Source organism: Mustela nigripes, chromosome 3 (assembly GCF_022355385.1).
Source record: "Mustela nigripes isolate SB6536 chromosome 3, MUSNIG.SB6536, whole genome shotgun sequence".
Taxonomy (NCBI): domain Eukaryota; kingdom Metazoa; phylum Chordata; class Mammalia; order Carnivora; family Mustelidae; genus Mustela; species Mustela nigripes.
The window spans coordinates 38,812,505-38,833,566 of record NC_081559.1 but is presented as its reverse complement, the minus strand read 5'-3'; the positions used below and the strand labels follow the sequence as shown (position 1 = coordinate 38,833,566).

The window sequence follows — 21,062 nt, the reverse complement described above, 5'->3', positions numbered from 1 at the left end:
AGTGGAGTCACGAAGGCTCCGGCTCCTTCCGGAGTGTGTGTGTCCAACTGGCCTCAATCGCCCGTCGCGGTTGGGAGGGCGCTCTGGACGCGTTGGCGCCAGCGGGCTGCTGCGGGCAGCACTGGGACTTCGCGCCCCAGTCTGCTCTGTGTGGGCGGGGCCGTACACCCGCGGCCCCCTCTCCAGGCGGGACGAGTCTGTGCCAACGGGTTACTTTGAGAAGTGGCGGTTCTAGGTTCTGGTGTGAGACTCCTTATGTGGGCAGTGTATTTGGATGGCTCAGAAATGGGCGCGGCTCCACTTAACCCCGAGTTCTCTGTCTGGAAAGGTGAAGACACTTGAACTGTAGGTAGTGATCCTTTACGCGTGAGGGGGTTTTATTTTGGCTCTATGTGCTTTCCTTTGAACCGCTGGTAGTGGAATCAATTTTTTTAAAATCTCAAAATTATTTGAAAACGCGTGTTGAAGGGAACAGAATGAGAGGGAAAGGAATGAAGTCTTGGAAGCTTGCCTAATACCTGGAGGATTTCTAGACCGTGGCAAAAGGCAAGGTATGGGGCATCTGACCTACAAATAGATGCCAAAAATAGTATTTTTCTATGCATTTTGATATTCACTAGTGTGAGTAAAAGATTCCAAATGAAAGTAACTTTAGGGTGAGGTTTGCCATGTTTATGACAAATAGAAACTTATTCCAGATACTAGAGGAAATACACGCATAGCGTGGAATGTTGAAGGCCCTGTGATGACCCCAATGTGGTGTTCACTTTAAGCAGGGAAAAGGTCCAGGTGAAGTGAAGAAAATGAGTCTTTTCCCAAAGGAGATAAAGGTGGGGAAGGTGAGACCGTGTAAAAGGACAGTGACTGTAGAGATGAGGTAATTGTGTATATTCAGTGTGGAGCAGAATGACTTACTAATGTCAATAACCATAATCCAGAGTAAAACAGCCTTGTTTAATCTGAAAAGTGGTATTGTGAACACTTTCTGACTTACTTTCACAAGTCCACCCTACCTAGACTCAATACCAAATTCTGACCCACTCATTTTTAGGGGGGGAAAAATTACAGACCACTCCCATGAACATAGATGCAAAAATTCTGAACAGAATGGTGGCAAATTAAATACCAGTGTCAACTGAAAAGAAGAGTACATTGTGAGAAGTGAGATTTGTTTTGGGGGAATGCAGAAGTATTTTGTGTTTGAAAAGTGATATTGGTTGCCCAGAAGCACAGGTTTGATAGAAAATCTCTTGATTCTTAAAATTGCTTCATTAAATTCCATTAGTTTGTGTGCCTGCCAGACATCTGTGTTTCCAGATTTATTTTTTGGATAAATATTTAGGTGCCTTGCCTACTATGTTCTCTGTTTCTGGTTGGGAGCCTCTGTGTGAGTATTTGAATATGGATAGGTTTAAGTTGACTCCTAAAAGAATTGAGGTGGATGAGTGGGTACACAGCCCATGGTAATAGGTGACAGAGAAGGGATTGTTAGGGCCAATTTAATGTCAAAACCTGTTTAACTATTAAATATTAAAGCCTGCTTAGCCAGAGCAACTCCATATTGCCTAGGTAGCCATATTGTTGTTTACATCCACGGACTTCATTCCGGGAATAAATGCTCCCGTAGTTCCTGGTATGGTTCCGGGTATCGATTTGGGGAGTAAACACCTTAGCGATAGAAGCCATGTACCTTGGGTCTGCGGTTATGCCCTATAAAACCAGCCTGTGAGATCGGGAGGGGGGTCGCTCTCTTCGGAGGCGGCCTTGATCGGTCAGTCTGACTTCTAAAGCTTGGTTTAGAATAAAGCTTCACATAACTTTCACTTTGTCTCAGCCTTGTTCCTTTGATAACGGAACTCAACGGGATTATACAGGGTTTTGCTGAATCCAAAGCCCCTACCCCTTCCTGATTCATTTTTTTTTGTACCCCCCCCCCCCCCCCCCCCCCCCCCCCACCGCCCCCAAGCAACTTGTTTTGAAAGGCAGCCACTTGCATAATGGAAACTTTATTCAACTGTATTCAGGCTAGTCGTTGTTTTAATCAATCAAAAGCAAATTATCCATACATACCTTTTGATTTTAATGTAAAACATGTCAAATGTGGGTGTGCTTGGGTAGTTCAGTTGGTTAAGCGTCTGCCTTCAGCTCAGGGCGTGATTCTGGGGTCCTGGGGTAGAGTGTCGAGTTGGAGGACTGCTTTGCTCTCTCTCGCTATCAAATAAATAAAAATCCTAAGGAAAAAAAATGCTAAATGTGTGTTTATTTATGAATATTTTGATGTGGGACTAAGGCCTTGTTTTTGACTTTGGATTCAATGTTGGAATAGTTTGTCTCCCAGTATAAAGTACTCCCTTAAGTGCAGCTTCTGTAATTTGAAGTTTGTTTCTTTTTTTCTTTTTAAGTTTTTATTTAGGTAGTCTCTGCATCCAATGTGGGGCTGAACTCACAACCCCAAGATCAAGAGTTGTATTCTTTTCCACCAGAGCCAGATAGGCACCCCAAAGTTTTGTTTCTTTAAAGCAAAGCAAAACCTTAAAAACTGCTAGTAAAGCAATTTCAATACTCCTACATTTTTACCATTTTTTCCCACTTTTTATGGTTGCTCACCCACACCTAATTTGACTACAGTGTGTGTGTGTGTGTGTGTGTGTTTTAAGATTTTTATTTATTTGACAGAGATCACAAGCAGGCAGAGAGACAGGCAGAGAGAGGGAAGCAGGCTCCCCGCTGAGCAGAGAGTCCAATGTAGGCTTGATCCCAGGACCCTGAGACCATGACCTGAGCTGAAGGTGGAGGCTTAACACACTTAAGTTTCATCAAATAGGTCTGAAGCATTCAATGTTGTTTTCAGAGATTCAGTAACTTACTTTTTGCATTGATTTGATTGGTTCATATGATTTTATTATGTAATCGAAACTGCAAATACGACAGTCAAATATGGGTTTGGAACAAACACAATTGATGCTTATTGGGGATGTACGTTAGCTTATGACAACAGACATGACGAGGTGTTCTGTGAGTACCATAGAGGAACCTGCTTGGCATTTTGTGGACCTCAAGTTAGTAAGTCCTGTTTTAATGGAGACTGTCATTTAATCTAGCCATAGATCTAGGTTCGTATGATTTGGTTAAGTAGACATAGTTAGACACAGTTAAGAACATCTATTGTATTGTGATGTTCACTATACACTGCATTAGCTTATGTAGCAATAAGCCAGAAGATTCTTGGTGAATGCAACTTTTACTTTGGAACCCAGACTCTTATTCTTTGAAGAAAACAGGAGTAGTCACATTATATCCTCCTTAGGCTGATATGCATGTGATGTGGTTCTGGACTGTTCACAGTGGTCACCCTTGGTCATTCCCTTTAAAAGTGTGATTGATTGATTTTTTAAAAAGATTTTATTTATTTGTCAGAGAGAGCATAAGCAGGGGGAGCTGCAGCCAGAGGAAGAACCAGGTTCCTTGCTGACCAAGGAGTCCAAAGCAGGACTTGATCCCAGGACCCTGAGATCATGACCTGAGCCAAAGGCAGACGCTGAATGGACTGAGCCCATCAGGCATCCCTAAAGTGTGATTCCTATAATGGTTTTCTCTGATCAGTGCAGCATATAGAAGTATGCTCACAGTTAGATGAACTTTTAGGTTATTCAGACCCCAAAGTTGGCTCATCAAAATTATTTTGTTAAAACCCTCATCTCTTTGGATGCCTGGCTGTCTCAGTTGGAAAAGCATGCTACTCTTTTTTTTTTTTTTTTTAAGATTTTATTTATTTACTTGACAGAGAGAGATCACAAGTAGCTAGAGAGGCAGACAGAGAGCAGGGGAAGCAGGCTCCCCACCTAGCAGAGAGCCTAATATGGGGCTTGATCCCAGGACCCTGAAGCGATGACCTGAGCTGAAGGCAGATGCTTAACACACTGAGCCACCCAGGTGCCCCAGATTAGGGCCTACTCTAACGATCCCATTTTAACTTACTTACTTCTTTAAAAGCCTGTCTCCAAGTACAGTAACATTCTTAGATACTGTGGATTAAGACTTTGACATACGGATTTTAGTGGGATATAGTTCAGCTCATAACACCAGTTATGACATTGTGCCTAGTTAACACTGGCAAGGTGAAGACATTTGTTTTATGTATTACCCATAGTTCTTAATTTTGTCCTTCTGTGTATGGTGAGAAATCACTCAATGTTTTGCTCAAATTTTAGTCTTTAAAAAAAAAGAGATTGATTTATTTGAGAGAGAGAGAGTGCATGTGCTTGCACGTGAGTGTGAGGGAAGGGGCAGACGGAGAGAGAGAAAAACTCAAGCAGATTCCATGCTGAGTTTAGAGTCCAATGCTTGGTTTGATCTCATAATCCTGAGATCATGACCTCAGTCAAAACCAAGAGTCAGGTGCTTAACTGACTGCAACCCAGGCACCCCTAACATTTTACTCTTTAGTTTTATAGAACCATACCCAGTTATCAGTAGCTGTGGGTTGGAATTGATGGTACAATTAGGAAGCACGAGGCCCAATCTTCAAGGATTGGCTCTCACTCCTCTGTACGTTCCAGGTGCCTATTGTGGGGGGCTGTTCACTTTGTGTTTATTTGCATGTGAAGAGTTGGCACTCTAGGGGTGCCTGGCTGGCCAGTTGGTGGAGTGCCTGACCCTTGATCTCAGGGTTGTGATTTCAATCCCCATGTAGGTGTAGAGATTACTTAAAAATAAAATCTTAAAAACAAAAGCAAACAAACAGAAAAACAAAACAAAGAGTTGGCACTCTAGTGGCATGTGGAACCACCCAAACAGTAGTTGACTTGGTATATTTTCCTAGGCCAGTAGTTTGGAAACTCCTAGAAACCTAGTTCCTTCCCTCTTAAAGATTTGATAGCTCTAAGTGTAGTGTAGGATTTTTTTTTCTTTTCCTGTTTCTTTAGACAAGCTTGCCAGGTGGTGCTGGGAGCTCTGTAACTACACGCTGAGAAACTCGTCTCCGAGAGCTCAGCGTAGATGCTGACACAAGTGCGTGACCAAATCGTGTCCTTGGTGACCATACAGCATGGTGGTAACCTCATGGGCTCAGGCATTGTGTAGGTACGATATTTGGGACACAGTAAAAGCCCAAGTGGAAAACAAGGGGATTTTTTTTACTGCAATTTGGCATTACACAATGCCAGAATTTCAGTGGAATTATCTTTTAGTGTCATTGTTTCTTAACTGTTTGAGTTCTTTTTTTTTTCCTCTCTTTTTTAAAAATTTACCTTCTTATATGGCTGCTGGTGGCAAATATAGGTCCTGTATCACTTCTGCTTTTTTGCCCAGTTGCATTTTCTCTTTGTCACTTCTTTTGTATCTGAAGAGTATTTCCTGGGTGTGAGCATATTTTATGGTACTCAGACCGTCTTGGTAAAAACAAAAAGATAATAATAGTAAACATTCATTGAGCACTCATTGTACTGGGCATTGTTCTTCGTTCCTTATTTAGATGAATTCATGGAATCTGTTAAGACAGCCCTCAGTGGTAATTATTTATTTTTTTTTTAAGATTTTATTTATTTATTTGACAGAGATCACAAGTAGGCAGAGAGGCAGGCAGAGAGAGAGAGGAGGAAGCAGGCTCCCCACAGAGCAGAGAGCCCGATGTGGGGCTGGATCCCAGAACCCTGGGATCATGACCTGAGCTGAAGGCAGAGGCTTTAACCCACTGAGCCACCCAGGCACCCCCTCAGTGGTAATTATTGACATTATCCCCATTTCACGAAGGAGAATATTTAGGCACAGAGAAGTTAAGTGATGTGCACAGTTAGAAAATGGCAGAGCTGATTTGAGCCCAGCACTTTGGGCTCAGAGCCTCTGCCACAGCTTTTGTCAGTTGTGTTACTTTTGTGTTAACTGTATTTTATAATATTGTTGCAATTTCAGTAAATAAGATTTCCATTGGCATTAAAAAGTCTTCTAATAGCGCTTGGGTTTTGCTAACACATTCTTCATTAGGAGTGGTATTTTTGTTCCAATTCACACATGCAGATGGCTCTTTCTTCAAACAAAAATTCCAAACCTTATAATTTTAAGCTTCATTTTTTTTAAAAGATTTTATTTATTTATTTGACAGAGAAAAATCACAGGTAGGCAGAGAGAGAGAAGCAGGCTCCCTGCTGAGCGAAGAGCCCGATGTGGGGCTCGATCCCAGGACCCTAATATCACGACCCGAGCTGAAGGCAGCGGCTTAACCCACTGAGGCACCCAGGCGCCCCTTAAGTTTCATTTTCTATAGCTTTTAGTTAAATTCAGTCAGTTGCTGAACAGAAAAATGATAAAGATTTCAGTAGGTGAATTTGCACTGACTCTTAGTCCTTGCTCTAGAATCTAGAACAGGGTTTCTCGATTTTGGTGCTATTGACACCAAATAATTCTTCCTTGTGGGGGACTGTCAAGTGGATTGTTGTGGGGGACCATCAAGTGGATTGTGGCTACGTTACAGAAGGCCTGGATTCTACCCATGTCATTCTAGAAGCACTCTCCAGCCCTTCTCAGACTTGCTCAGGAGTGAGAACCACTCCTCTCTGGTTACTTTATGGCATTTGTGTTGCTAGTTGCTGGAGCCTTGTTTTTTTTTTTTTTTTTAATTAATTAATTAATTAATTTTAAAGAAATATTTAATTTATTTATTTGACAGTGAGAGATCACAAGTAGGCAGAGAGGCGGGCAGAGAGAGAGGAAGGGAAGCAGGCTACCTGCTGAGCAGAAAGCCCGATGCGGGGCTTGATCCCAGGACCCTGAGATCATGACCTGAACGCAGCGGCTTAACCCACTGAGCCACCCAGGCGCCCCTGGAGCCTTGGTTTTAAATTGTGGATGACTCACCATTGATTTCCACTTTCACATCTAGTAAGACTAGCCAACCTGAAGTCATGTGCTTTTTGATCTTACCTACGAGGTTTTTTTCCTTTTCTTTTACATCTCTGTAGGAAGTTCGGTTATGTGAATTTTAAATTTGCTGATGACCAGGGAAGATCCTTGAGACTTAGTGAGACAAACATCCTTGGGTATGAAATTAAATTGAGAAAACTGAAAAGAAAGGATGCAAGAAAGGTACGCAAACAAGTTAATTTGTTGATAGATACCTGTATGTCTAGCCAACTTTGGGTCAGGAATGAGTCTCGGATTCTTACTCTGTGCAAGTAGTCTGTTGCCATTGGGTCACCTCTTTGCACAGCGCAAACTTTGCGTACATTACTCTTGCCCTCTGTGCTCAAGCTGCATGGCTCACCTCCCCTGTCATAATGTTTTTTGTCTCCAGGACTCATTCCCAGGCCACCTGCAGCCCATCCATAGAATCTCAGTTTAAGGATCACTTCCCCAGGATCAGAAAAAGTTTCCCTTACTTCCAGACTAGGGTAAGTCATTTTGGGGTGGGGGAAGGGTGCTTGGGGGAACTTTTTTTTTTTTTTTTTTTTTTTTTTTTGAGAGAGAGAGAGTGTGTGTGTGAGCATGGAGGGGCAGAGGGAGAAGGAGAGAAAGAATCTTTAAATAGGTTCCACACTGAGCGTGGAGCCCAACATGGGGCTCAGTCCCACAACTCTAAGATCAGGACCTGAGCTGAAATAAAGAGTTGGATGCTTAATTGACTGAACGACCCAGGTGCCCCTCTTCTTCTTCTTTTTAACTTTATTTATTTATTTTAAGTAATCTCTCCACCCACCATGGGGCTCAAACTCACAACTCGGAGATCAAGAGTCTCATGTTCATGTATGTGAGCCAGCCAGGTGCCCCTAGTTTGAGTCTTTACTGGGTGTTCTCCTTTCCCTTTTTTCTTTTCCTTCTTGGCACTCACCGGAATTTGTAATTATATGGCTATTTGCTTAATAGCCTTTCCCCCCAACAAGACCACTTTCCTGAGAGTAGAGGCCAAGTCTGTATTTTGGTAGAGCATGTAGCACGGGCCCTCGCCCAGATGTATGTTCAAAGATTTGTTAAATGAAGGAATATGTATTGCTTTTGACACCTTCAACTCCTGGAGAAGTATTTTTTCTCCTTTAGAGAACTTTAGATACTTCATTAGATCTGAACTTGGACTAAAAATACTCTTTTGTGTTATGTAGATCAGAATGTCAAAACACTTTTCAAGAACCTGCCTGACAAAGTCACTCAACATGAGTTAAAAGACGTGTTTAAGGATGGCTTTCAAGTCAGCTTGGTGAGCAAGGGTGGGACGAGTAAAAGTATGTTTTGTACCTATATTGAAAAAGAATATATTTCTACTGGATTCAGACATAACAGAATTTCATTACATTCTCCTTAACTGCTTAAGGAAAGAAAAGAAAAGAAAAGAAAAGAAAAGAAAAGAAAAGAAAAGAAAAGAAAAGACAAGAACCAACAACAGAGGAAAAATAGTGGCAAATTATAAACAAATAGGTCACAGAAAAGGAATTTTATTTTGAACATAAGAAAAGATACTTATCTTCACTCATACTAAAAGAATTATAAATTAAAATGCAATTTTAATTAATTTATTTGGATGTAACATTTTACCTATTAGATATTAACAATCAAAAAGTTATTCCACAGTATCAAAGAGGGTTAGAGAAACTGGCATGCTTGGACATTGTTGCTGGAAGGGAAATTGCTGAAGTCTCTGTGGAGATGAGTTAGTATCTATCAGTTGTGTTGCTTGTACCATTTTATGGGGCAGTTCCAATCCTCAGAATTTATCCCACAGATAGACAAGTGTGACATAATATATTACAGAGTTGGCTGATGCAAAATTAGAATTAGCCTGAATATCTATCAATAGAAAACTGGCTAAAATTTTCTGGAAGGTCCAAAAGATATTATACCATGTAGTTGTAAAAAGAAGTGAGATATCACTTTGTGTGCTGATGAGAAATAAACTCCAATATAAAGGCAAAATATAGAACAGTATGTATATGATATTCTCTTTTTTATGTAAAAACAATGGAGGACAAACCTACACAAAAATGAACTCAAAATAGATCAAAGACCTAAATGTAAGAGCTGAAACAAAACTATGGTGAAAACACAGGAATAAATCCTTGTGATCTTAGGTTAGGGTATCACGCAGGCAATAAAAGATTGACAAGTTGGGCTTTATCAAAATTAAAAACACGGTACTTCAAAGGACACTATACAAAAATCAAAACAACTCTGCAGACTGGGAAAAAATATGGCAAATTGTGTATTCGATGAGAGCCTTGGATTCGGAATATGTGAAGAAATCTCACAGCTAAGTCATAAGACTACCCAATTGAAAAATGGGCGAAAAACTTGCATGGGCATTGCTCCAAACAAAGTATATGAATGGCCAATAAGAACATGAAAAGATGCTTCAGGAGTTGGCAAGGAAATGCAAGTCAAAACCATGATGTGATTCCCACTTCCCACCCATCAGAGTGGCTGATGATGAGAGAGGCAGACAATAGCATGTGTTGGCAAGGCGAAGGGGACATTGGAACCCACATTCGTTGCCAGTGGGAACATAAAACAAAATAGTGCAGTTTATGGGGAAAATGGTTCAGCAGTTTCTCAAAATGTTAAACAGAGAGTCACCTTATGATGCGACAATTCTACTACTCGGTGTGAACGTAATGAAAACCTATAGCCACTCACTTCTACACATGTTCAGATCACCTTCATTCGTAAAAAAGTGGAAACATTCCAAAAAGTGGAATCAACCCCAAATGTCCACCAACTGATGAATGGATAAATAAAATGTGTCATTTCCACACAAGGTGACATTATCCTGTCATAAAAAGGAATGACGTACTGACACATGCTACATCTTGGATGAGTCTGGAAAACATCAGGCCAAGTGAAAGAAGGCAGGCACAAAGGATTGCATATTCATGTGATCCCATTTATCCGAAATGTCCAGAATGGGCAAGTAGCATGGTAGTTGGGCCAGGCCATGGGAATGAGTTGGAGGGAATGAGGAGGGACTGCTGATGGATACTTTGGGAGAGGATAAAAATATTCTAAAATTAGATCGTGGTGATGATTATAGAATTCTGTAAACATACTAGAAATCATTATATACTTTGTTTTTATTTTGTTTAAAGTTTTCATTTTTAAGTAATTGCTACACCCAGTGTGGGACTTGAATTCGCAACCCCGAGATCAAGAGTTACATGCTCCACTGACTGAGCCAGCCAGGCGTCCCTTACTGTACATGTTAACTAGATGCATTTTATGATATGTAAATTACATCTCAGGCAAGCTTTGAAAGGTAGAGTGTGTATGTGTGTACATTTATATGTATGGCATGTTGCCTGAAAGGATAGAAATTGGGCAGAAGGCACACTTTACCGTATTCTTTTCTCCCTTTTGCAGTTTGAATCCTGCATGTGTGTCACTAATTCAGAAGATGAAAGGACTAAATATTGACTCTTCGTTCATCTCTCCCCCACACCATCTCCACAACTGCAGGATTGCATATGTTGATTTCAAGTCACAGGCTGATGCAGAAAGAGCGTTGGACTGGAAACAAGGAGCAGAGGTCAGTGGGCTTGCCATAGTTCTGGGCCACGCTGGAGAGAAAAGCCAAGGCCAAGAAGGGAGGGGGGAGATGCACAGCACATAGAGAAGTAAGGGATGTTAACGTGCTGTAGACTGAGGATTGCCAGGGTTTTCAGCAGGGTCCCCCAGAGAGGGGCTTGCAGGGGGAGAGGGACACTTCCATACAATGTCTCCCTGTATAAAAAATGTGTAAGTCATCTTCCTATCAAGCAAATGAGAAGTGTCCTAGTTAACTGTAACCACAAAATCTGCAAAAACATGGCACTTTGAGGTCCATCAGCTTAGCTCCTCTTCTTGGGTACCCTCCATGATTCTGTTTGGACAGGTTCTTAAACCTATGGTTTCAGAATTCGAGATTTAATTCTCTTCAAGTGGAGTTTTTGTCTGCTTTAAACCAGAGATCCCAAACCAGTGTCCCTAAGCTGCCTAATTTGATGGGTAGATGTGGTATATATAATATTTTCAGGAAAAAAAATTAATTTATTATGTATCATGAAATTTCACATTGGTAGTATCCCTCATCTGCCCAACCTGATGGGTAGATGTCGTAGCTTATCTAGTATTTACAGGAAAAAAATCCAATCTATTACTAATATTTTTAAGAATCAAGGACTTTCATGTAGAAATTTGGATCTCCAGCTTCTTTTGCTGGGGCCTCAAAATCGATGGCCTGGGGCTGTGTTCCTGCATGTCTGCAGTCATCTGCACAAGGACAATCAGAGATTTCTTCTTAGTCGTGCCCTACAGTCCCCAAGCCCCCACAATTTACTCAGTTCTCCCCTACTTCAAAGGAGTGAACTGCACACTTTTGCTTTGCAAAAATAGAGTCTGTACGTTTCTCTTGCAAAGTAGTACTTTTCTCTCTGTAAAGGTGACATTTTAATATTTCTTATGTGTTTGTGTTTTCCAGTAGTGGGAAAACAAAAGCTAGAACAAGAAAGTCACGCGTTTCAAGAAAAATAGGAGCGAGCTTATTTCTTTGTGGAGGTCAAGAACGTTCCTACGTGTTTAATAAGCAAAGTGTGCCTGTGTCGATGGAATTGAACCTCAGATGCCATTATGAAACAATCCACAGTAGGAACCATGATGGATACACTCCAAAGATGCGTGATAGGGGCGCCTGGGTGGCTCAGTGAGTTAAAGCCTCTGCCTTCGGCTCAGGTCATGGTCCCAGGGTCCTGGGATCAAGCCCCGCATCAGGCTCTCTGCTCAGCGGGGAGCCTGCTTCCTCCTCTCTCTCTGCCTGCCTCTCTGCCTACATGTGATCTCTGTCTGTCAAATTAAAAAAAAAAAAAAAAAAAAGATGTGTGATTAAAAAACTTGAACTGAAAAAAAGACTGAAATTTCAACACGACTTACTTTGAAAGTTAATAAAATAAACACCCCCGCTAGGAAATGCAGTTATGTGTTAAGTAAGAAAATTGCCTGGGCATCGAAACCTTTTACAGATGGTCTAAGTTGTTTTTTTTTTTAAGATTTTTTTTTTTTAATTTGACAGAGATCACAAGTTGGCAGAGGGGGGGTGGGGTGGGAAGTAGGCTCCCTGCTGAACAGAGAGCCTGATGCAGGGCTCAATCCCAGGACCCTGACATCATGACCTGAGTCAAAGGCAGAAGCTTAACCCACTGAGCCACCCAGGCGCCCCCAGATGGTAAGTTTATAAAGGAATGTCTGTTGAGTGCAGCAGAACAGAGACAAGCATTTGCCAGTCTAAGACGAAGTGGTAATACTGTTAAGCAGCATGTTGACAGGCTCATGAAAGGGCCAATGGAAATAATGCCCCCCCAGCTGGCTATATTTATTTGTGCTGTTGATGACGCTTTCGATGGGACAGGAGAACTTTTGGACATGGATCCCATGACAGGGACCATGTCAGGAAATGACTGACTTGTCTATATTGAGGAAAGTCTTACAAAATTTAATATAGCCTGGTCACAGTTAGTAAGCATTGGCACAGATGTCAATTTGGCATCAGTCGGTGTTGAGCAACTTGTTATGAAACTTAAAGCTAAAGTGTCCAGGCTTTGCAAAGACACAGAACTGAAGTCCATGCATGGCCTCATTCTCCCCCAGTCGCTTTGTGCTAAAAAGTTAAAAATGGATCACGTCATGGACATAGTGATTCACACCATAACCTAGATCCATTCCCATGGCTCAGACCACGGAAAGTTCAGTGCTTTGTTCAATGACTTACATGCACAGTATGGAAACCTGTCGTTCTCCATGGGACATAAGTGGCTGAGTCATGGCATGGTGCTCAGGTGGTTTTTCGAACTGTTGGAAGAAATTGATTTTTTCATGTCTTCTGAAGGAGTCTTGGTTCCTCAGCTCACCAGCAAAGACTGGGTCAAAGGCTTAGTCTTTTTGGTTGACATTATGACTTACCTAAACATGTTGGAGATTTCCTGCTAACGCACTCACAAGTTGTTACACAGATGTACGATTCAGTTTGCTCCTTCCTGATGAAACTGTGTTTTTGGGAAGCTCATTTAGCAAGGAACAAGCTGGCCCACTTCCCTACACTGAAATTAGTTTCTGAAAATGAAAAAGATGGCCTGAACTGTATTTACCAAATTAGGGAGTTGAGACTGGATTCCAGGAACGGTTCTCTGATTTCAAACTTTATGAAAACCAGCTGACATCGTACAGCTCACCTTTCTCGATCAACATTAATAACATGAAAGAAGAGCTGCAAATGGAAGTTCTTTTTTTTTTTAAAGATTTTATTTATTTATTTGACACAGAGAGATACAGTGAGAGAGGGAACACAAGCAAGGGGAGTGGGAGAGGGAGAAGCAGGCTCCCTGCAGGGAGCCCGAGGCAGGGCTTGATGTGGAGCTTGATTCGGGGCTCGATCTCAGGACCCAGGGATCATGACCCAAGCCGAAGGCCAACACTTAACTACTGAGCCACCCACAGGCCCCCAATGGAAATTCTTGAATTGTAGGGCAACACACGACTGAGGACGAAATACGATGGTGTTGGGATCCCAGAATTCTACACTTATCTTGGGAACGGTTACCCTAAATATAAAAACCACTATGCAAAGATTCTGTCCATGTTCAGAAGTACCTATGTTTGTTATCAGCTCTTTTCTGTCATGAAACAGCATAAAACTAAAACTAAATATTGCTCCTGGTTAAAGGACTCGGAGGTGAATTCCCTGCTACATGTCACCGTGCAAGATTCCCAGCCTGACCTTGCTTGACACCTTGCTTGGGGCTTAAGAAGGGAATATCAGGTGTCATGTTTCAAATCTAAGGACAAAAAAATTAGGAAACTTTAAATATTATTTCTACTTCCAAATTACATGTGTTCAGCATCAAATTTAAGGTGCAATCTCTGGGATCCTGTTTGTTTGTTTGTTTTTAAAGATTTTATTTGAGAGAGAGAGTGAGAGCATGAGAGGGGGAAGGTCAGAGGGAGAAGTAGACTCCTCACAGAGCTGGGAGCCCGATATGGGACCCAATCTGGGACTCCGGGATCATGACCTGAGCCGAAGGCAGCGGCTTAACCAACTGAGCCACTCAGGTGCCCCTGGGATCCTGTGTTTGTATTTGTCAAATAGGAAATAAAGTTTGATAATACCTTGGCAGTTTCTTTTTCCTATACTTGGCCTTTCTAGCCCTTAGAGCCATTCAAGTAGATACACCTCTGCCCTAAAAGCAGCCACACCTTTCCTAAAGCCACTCATGAGCCAGGGATGTAAACCAGGGAGGCAGTCGGATGGATGGGATGTTGAGATGCCTCTCACAGCTCTGTCCCCAAGGATGGCAGACCTGTCACTCTGATCTTAGGACTCAGGCCAGGATAACGCCCCCCCATCCCCCCAACCACAGACAGCACGGGGTCAACATAGCCAGTGCTCACCCCTGGGCTTCTTTTTTGGTGTTTCCATTTTGGATTTACACATTTTGAAATTTCCACATTGGTGGTCAGCATTAGGACAAGTGTGGCTGGCCCCAAAGCCATTCTGCCTCCTGCAGGGGGGGATGGGTCACCCTGAGGGGATGCAGAAGGAGGCCCATAGCTACCATCAGAGTCTTAAAGAGCTCCGTGATCCGAAAGGTGTTTTTCCACTGTGAAACTGGGACATGACTTTCGCTGTCACAGAAACTGTAGCTTAAAAAAATCAGTCCGGTTATAAAAGTGATATATACTTATTGTAGCACATTTGGAAACTATACAGAAATAGGAAAATCTATAATCTCAATAACCAGAGGTTACTCCTATAAATATTTAGGTATATTATTTCTATCAATTTCTTATGAATTATTTTATATGGTCAAATGCATTAAGTCTGAATCATTTTGTAATCTGCTGCCCTCCTCCCTCCTCCCCCACTTAACAGTGAAATCCTGGGGGGCCTGGCTGGCACTGTCAAGTCGAGCAAGAAACTCTTCATCTCGGAGTTGTACGTTTGAGCCCCACGTTGGGTATAGAGATTACTTAAAAATAAAAAATAAAATCTTAAAAACAAAACCAGGGAAATCCTAAATACCTGTCTGTCTTCCAAGCTCGAGGTGAGTTTATTTGATTGCATCAGGTGTGTACTGATGGGCCTTTGCCCACCAGCGTGAGTTCTCTTGGCATCATATAAGCCATAGGCTTGATGTCCAGGTGTGGGATCTCTTTTCTGTTCTGCCAGGTTCTGACAAGGCCAGAGTAAAACCCTGCTGTCCAGGGAAGGAGAGGAAGAGTGCATTGATGACACTCAGCACAGCCTTTTTGGACAGAGGTTCTGAGACCATTAATGAGTGTGAAGAAGCCCCACGTTTTAGATCTGACCTTAATCTCTACAGCATTTGATGCCACTGCCCACCCTTTCCCTCCCCTTGAAATCTCACTCCCATTTTCTCCTTCCTCTCTGAATTATTCGTTTCAGGCCCTCTCCTTCCTCTGTCCCTTAAATGTTGATTTTCCTTCAATGACTTTTTCTCCCTACTGCTTACCAGTCACTTTTAATCTTTTTGAGTTGAAGGGGACAGGGAAGTTCAGTCAGGGCTCTCAAAGCAGCAACTAAAATATACCAACCCTCTTCCAAGAATTATGCACATGTGTACCTACACCTGTGTTTTTATTACAGGTGTAATAGGGGAATCTCCAGCCCCGCACTGCCTTCCTCTTCTTTTTATTTTTTAAATTTCTTTTGTTATTTATTTAGAAAGATTTTATTTATTTGACAGACAGAGATCACAAGTAGGCAATGAGGCAGACAGAGAGAGGGGGAAGCACGCTCCCCGCTGAGCAGAGAGCTGGATATGGGGCTCAATCCCAGGACCCTGAGATCATGAGCTGAGCTGAAGGCAGAGGCTTTAGCCCACTGAGCCACTCAGGCGCCCCCCCCCTTTTTTAAAGTTTATTTATTTGAGAGAGAGAGAGTGAGCAGGCAGGAAGGGCAGAGGGAGGAGAGAGAATCTCAAGCAGACTCCATGCTGAGTGCAGAACTTGACACAGGGCTCGATCTCACAACCCCAAGATCATGACCTGAGCCGAAACCAAGAATCAGCTGCTCAACCAACTGAGCCATCCAGGTGCCCTAGCTCTTCCTTCTAAATGCCAACCTGGAAGCTGCTAGACCTCTCCACTGGGATGTCCCATAGGCCTTTCTCAATGTATGGTGTTGATGATTGAATTCATCCTTTCTCTCCCCAACTCCTAAATCAATTCACCCCTGGTTTTCTTTATTTTAGTGAATGATACCATCATCCACCCAGTTCCGGCTCAAGCAGAACCCTGACGGTCATCTTGGACTCCTTCTTCTTACTCATTTCCCATTTCTATTTAGTTGAAAAATCTTGTTGATTATACTACTTAACTAAGGTTTCAAATCTTCCCACTACTCTACAATCCCATTTGTAGTGAACACTCCTCTAACTGGGACCATCATCACCTCTTGCTTGAACTTCTACAAAAACCCCAAAATGGTCACCCTGCTTCTAGTGTCTCCATCTACGACTCTCTGCCTTCAAAGCATTCTCCACCCAATAGAGTGACCAAAAAATAGGGCAAAACTAAAATCTCAAACTAAAAGCTTAACATTCTCTGCTACTTAGCTTCATCATTTCTTTTTTTTTTTTTTAAAGATTTTATTTATTTACTTGAGAGAGAGACAGTGAGAGAGAGCATGAATGAGGAGAAGGTCAGAGAGAGAAGCAGACTCCCCATGGAGCTGGGAGTCCGATGCGGGACTCGATCCCGGGACTCCAGGATCATGACCTGAGCCGAAGGCAGTCGTCCAACCAACTGAGCCACCCAGGCGTCCCGACCTTCATCATTTCTAATAAAACCCTAAGTCTTCTAACTCAACGACCAAAAAAAAAAAAAAAAAACCCCCAAAAAAAAACCAATTTAAAAATGGGCAAAGGACTTGAATTGGCATTTCTCCAAAGACATACAAATGGCCAATACACACATGAAAAGATGCTCAGCATCACCGATCAATAGGGATATGCAAAAGAGATACCAACCACCTCACGCTCAGTAGGTGGCAACTATCACCCTTGTTCACAATAGCTAAAGCATGGACACAACCCAGGGATCTCCCCATGGATGAATGGTTAAGCTACATGTGGTATAAACATATGACAGAATATGATTCAGCCTTAAGAAAGAAGACAATTCTGACACATGCTAAAACATGCATGAACCTTGAGAACATTATCCTGATTGAAATAAGCCAGGCACAAAACAAACATACAGGATGTTCCACTTATATGAGATACTTAGCATAGTCAGAATCCCAGAAACAGAAAGTAGAATGTTGGTTGCCAGATCTGTGGGAGGGGGGATGTGAACTTCATGGTTGTTTCTTTCTTTTTTATTTTATTTTATTTTATTTTATTTATTTATTTGACAGACAGAGATCACAAGTAGGCAGAGAGGCAGGCAGGGAGAGAAGGGGAAGCAGGCTCCCCGCTGAGCAGAGAGCCCGACTTGGGGCTCGGTCCCAGGACCCTGGGATCATGACCTAAACCGAAGGCAGAGGCTTTAACCCACTGAGCCACCCAGGCACCCCTGTGAACTTCATGTTTAACGGGTATAGAGTTTTAGCTTTTCAAGATGAAAAGGGTTCTGGAGATCATTGGTGGTAGTAGTTGCCCACCATGATGAATATATTTCAGACCATTGAATTATACACTTAAGAAATAATTAAGGTGGTCAATGTTGTTAGGTGTAGTTTACCCAGTTATGGAAAAAAAAAAAAAACCACCAAACTCCTCACCTACCATGGGATCACAAAACCATATGTAATAGGAGGTTACCAGTCTCCCTGATCTCTTACCCACTTTGCCTGATACCTGCCTTCTTTCTGTGCCTTGAGTCCTTGGACGGAGCTGTTTCTGGAATATTCCTCTCCAAGTCTTCTGACCAGGCAGGTCAGAGCTTCAGTGTTGCCTCCTCAGAGAAGCCTCTCCTGACCCACCTTAGAAGGACCACCTCCCCAGTCAACCTTTCTCTCTCCTCTTTTGTTTCCACTTACGTGATATCCTTACCCCAAAACGTTGTATCCTTCCGGGTGTATCACATCAGGAGGCATGTGATGGCCATTTGTCCCTTTCCTGGGGATATAACTTGGATCATTTGCTTAAGATGGTTTTGGTCAGGTTCCTTCACTGTAATATTACTTGTTTATAAGTTCTCTTGTGGAGAGATACTAAGAGACTCTCTAAATATCCTGTTCCTTATCCTACTTTTCCCTAGTAATTTTAGCATCTATTGCTGATTCTTGATGGAAACAATTATTACTGCGGTGTCTTCCAAATGGCAGTTTTCAGTTTTCCTCATTCTACCTTGATTGGTTGGAATTCTGTGGGGAAGACTTTTCTCTTCACCCTCATTTATTTTTTTTCTTCATTCATTCAAGCATTTATATCTGCGTGGACTCACAGATTCTTGTTTTATTCTGTAGTTTCTCTTTCTATGGTTTATAATCCATTATGACCGTTATTTATTTTGTCTGTCAGATTGTCCCAGATTTGGCATGGAAGCCTATTCAACTTGCCTCCTGTGCCCATTGAAATGGGTCCACATGTCCCTGTTAGGATTCAAACCCTTCCTTACCTTCTAGCACCACAAAATGTGGGAGCCTCATCTTGTAACTTCCTTGCTGGAGCCCTGAGGATATGGCTATTCCCCAAGAAGCCTTGGTGCCTCTCACTGCGGAAAGGCAGGAGACACCAAGACCTGGGGGCTGGGTGAGGGCACTGATATTGGGCATTAGGACTTTCAGACCTTCTCAGTGGACAGTCAGGAAATAGATGTACATACGCATGGGTACCTACCAAAAGCTATTTGGACACATCTATCTGTATTTTGGAAATGGTAAGTTCACAATGATGCCCCTCTCCTTCCAGTCCAACCCACTGTGTTTATTCTAGCTGACCCCACTCTGTATTTATAACTGATTTATCTGATAGTGAGAAATCTGGCTTTCATCACAGTGTATTTACTTAACTCTTTAATGCTGGAATACACATATTTTCTGAATTTATTTTTTTAAAGATTTTATTTTTAAAAGATTTTATTGATTTATTAGAGGGAGAGAGAGACCGTATGTGAGTGCAAGAAAGAGCAGGGAGGAGCAGAGACAGAGGGAAAAGCAGAGTAGAGAGTGCAGAGCCTGACAGGGCTCAATCCCAGGGCCCTGAGATCATGACCTGAGCCAAAATCAAGATCAAGAGTCAGACGGTTAAGAAAAGGGGGTGGGGGCACCTGAATGGCTCAGTAGGTTGGGTCTCTGTGTTCTGCCAGATCATGATCTCAAAGTCCTGGGATTGAGCCCCACATGGGGCTCTCTGCTCGGCGGGGAGACTGCTTTACCCCCCTCTCTCAGCCTGCCTACTTGTGATCTCTCTCTCTCTGTCAAATAAATAAATAAATAAATAAATAAATAAATAAATAAAATCTAAAACAAGAAAGAAAGAGTCAGATGCTTAACCGACTGAGCTACTCAGGTGCCCCCAGAAGATTTTATTTTTTGAAAACTTTTTTAAAAAGATTTTATTTATGTATTTGACAGAGAGAGATAGAGCACAAGCAAGGGGAACAGCAGAGGGAGAAGCAGGCTCCCTACTGAGTAAGGAGCCTGATGCAGGGACTTGATCCCAGGATCCGGGGGCCATGACCTGAGCCAAAAGCAGACGCCCAACCACTGAGTCACCCAGGTGCCCCAGAACATTTTATTTTTAAGTAATCTGTATACCCAACATGGGGCTTGAACTTAGAACCCTAGGATGAAGAGTTCCGTGCCCTCCCTACTGAGCCAGCCAGGCACCCCCCAATATTTTTAAAATTTCTAACACACACTTCTCTGAAAAATAAACCCACTACTTAGAGTACAATATTGTACAGTTTTTCACCTTTAGTCTTAGAGCATATGGTCAACAAACTCTTTTCTAAAGTTTCTTGGGTGACTTCTCCCCCTGTCTTTGGGGCTATCATTCATTTATAGTCCACTTAGGGCTGTTTGTTCCTGTTGATATTCCTCCTCAGGTCATCTCCACTTTCCTCTTCCCCAGTTCCTCGTGGATTAAAAAAATGTGTTCCGAAGGATGAGATGTAGTCATGATCTTAAAAGTCAGAACCATACAGCTGTGTCCAGAGAAGGCCTCCCCAGGCCTCCCATTCTCTCGTCTTCATACTCCTGTCGTCCGCCGTGTAACCAGTCTCAGTGTCTGCTTTAGCTTTACTGTTTTTCTTTTTGCACGCTGTATATTTTCTGGTTCCCCTTCTTTACATGAGAGGGAGCCTATTATAGATCCCTTTTGCACTTTGCTTTTTACACTTAACAGTTTCTCGGAAATCACCAGTGGACATTTTGCGCTATTATACTGTGGTGCCGCTTACCCACCCACAGTGTCATTTCATCAAGTTCACTGTCAGTTTGTGAAGTTGTTCAATAGTTTTACCTCTGGCGCAGAGGAAACAGCACCGACTGTTTGGGGGAAGTGCAACAGAAGGCTCTGAGGAGGGGAGGCAGAGGGAGGGGAGGCTAGAGAAAGGCAGATACAAGATTGGCTGACTGCCCCCCAGATGCTTGCAATGTTGGGGGGTCCATACTGGCAGACTGGGCTGGGGCAGGGCCAGGGCTGGAAGACAGGGAAGACAGGGAGACCAGCCCAAGGGACTCCTGCTGGGGTGTGGGTGGACAGGGCCTGACAGGAGGCCGTACTAAAGGGGACAGAGGAGGGTGACCTCTGGATATGGAGGGATGCCAGACAAAGTCAAGGATGACTCCCAGACTTCTAGCTTGGTGACCAGTGGGGAGAATGAGGGCAGAGGAGCTGGTTTGAGGGATCCCGAGGGACCTCAGCGGTCAGCGGTGAGTGTCCTCAGCAGAGACTGGTGTTTTCAGCTATGGCTGTGCCTGGAACACCAAAAAATAAGATTCAGTAGTGGGAGTGGCCTGACGGTAAATGAAAGAAGCCCATTTCTGTGACCTTCTGGAAAGGCAAAACCATAGAGACAGAGCGGAGCAGGGGATGTGGGGGCTGGGAGTGAGGGGAGATGGACTATAAAAGGGCATGAGGGAAACTCTG

The 21,062-nt window shown here is 42.7% G+C and overlaps 1 long non-coding RNA gene across 7 annotated transcripts; it reads left to right on the top strand.

The window, feature by feature from the left end:
- Positions 1-45: 45 nt before the first annotated feature.
- LOC132013637 (uncharacterized) lies at positions 46-14,113 on the top strand. Of its 7 annotated transcripts, none has more exons than XR_009403054.1 (5): positions 46-328; positions 6,957-7,080; positions 7,289-7,385; positions 10,336-10,501; positions 11,432-14,113. It is a non-coding gene; the product is annotated as an uncharacterized LOC132013637 (long non-coding RNA). The 7 variants fall into 7 exon arrangements; XR_009403055.1 differs by lacking the exon at positions 6,957-7,080 and adding an exon at positions 8,091-8,185 and having other exon boundaries at positions 46-345; XR_009403053.1 differs by having other exon boundaries at positions 46-345.
- The last annotated feature ends 6,949 nt before the right edge of the window (positions 14,114-21,062 follow it).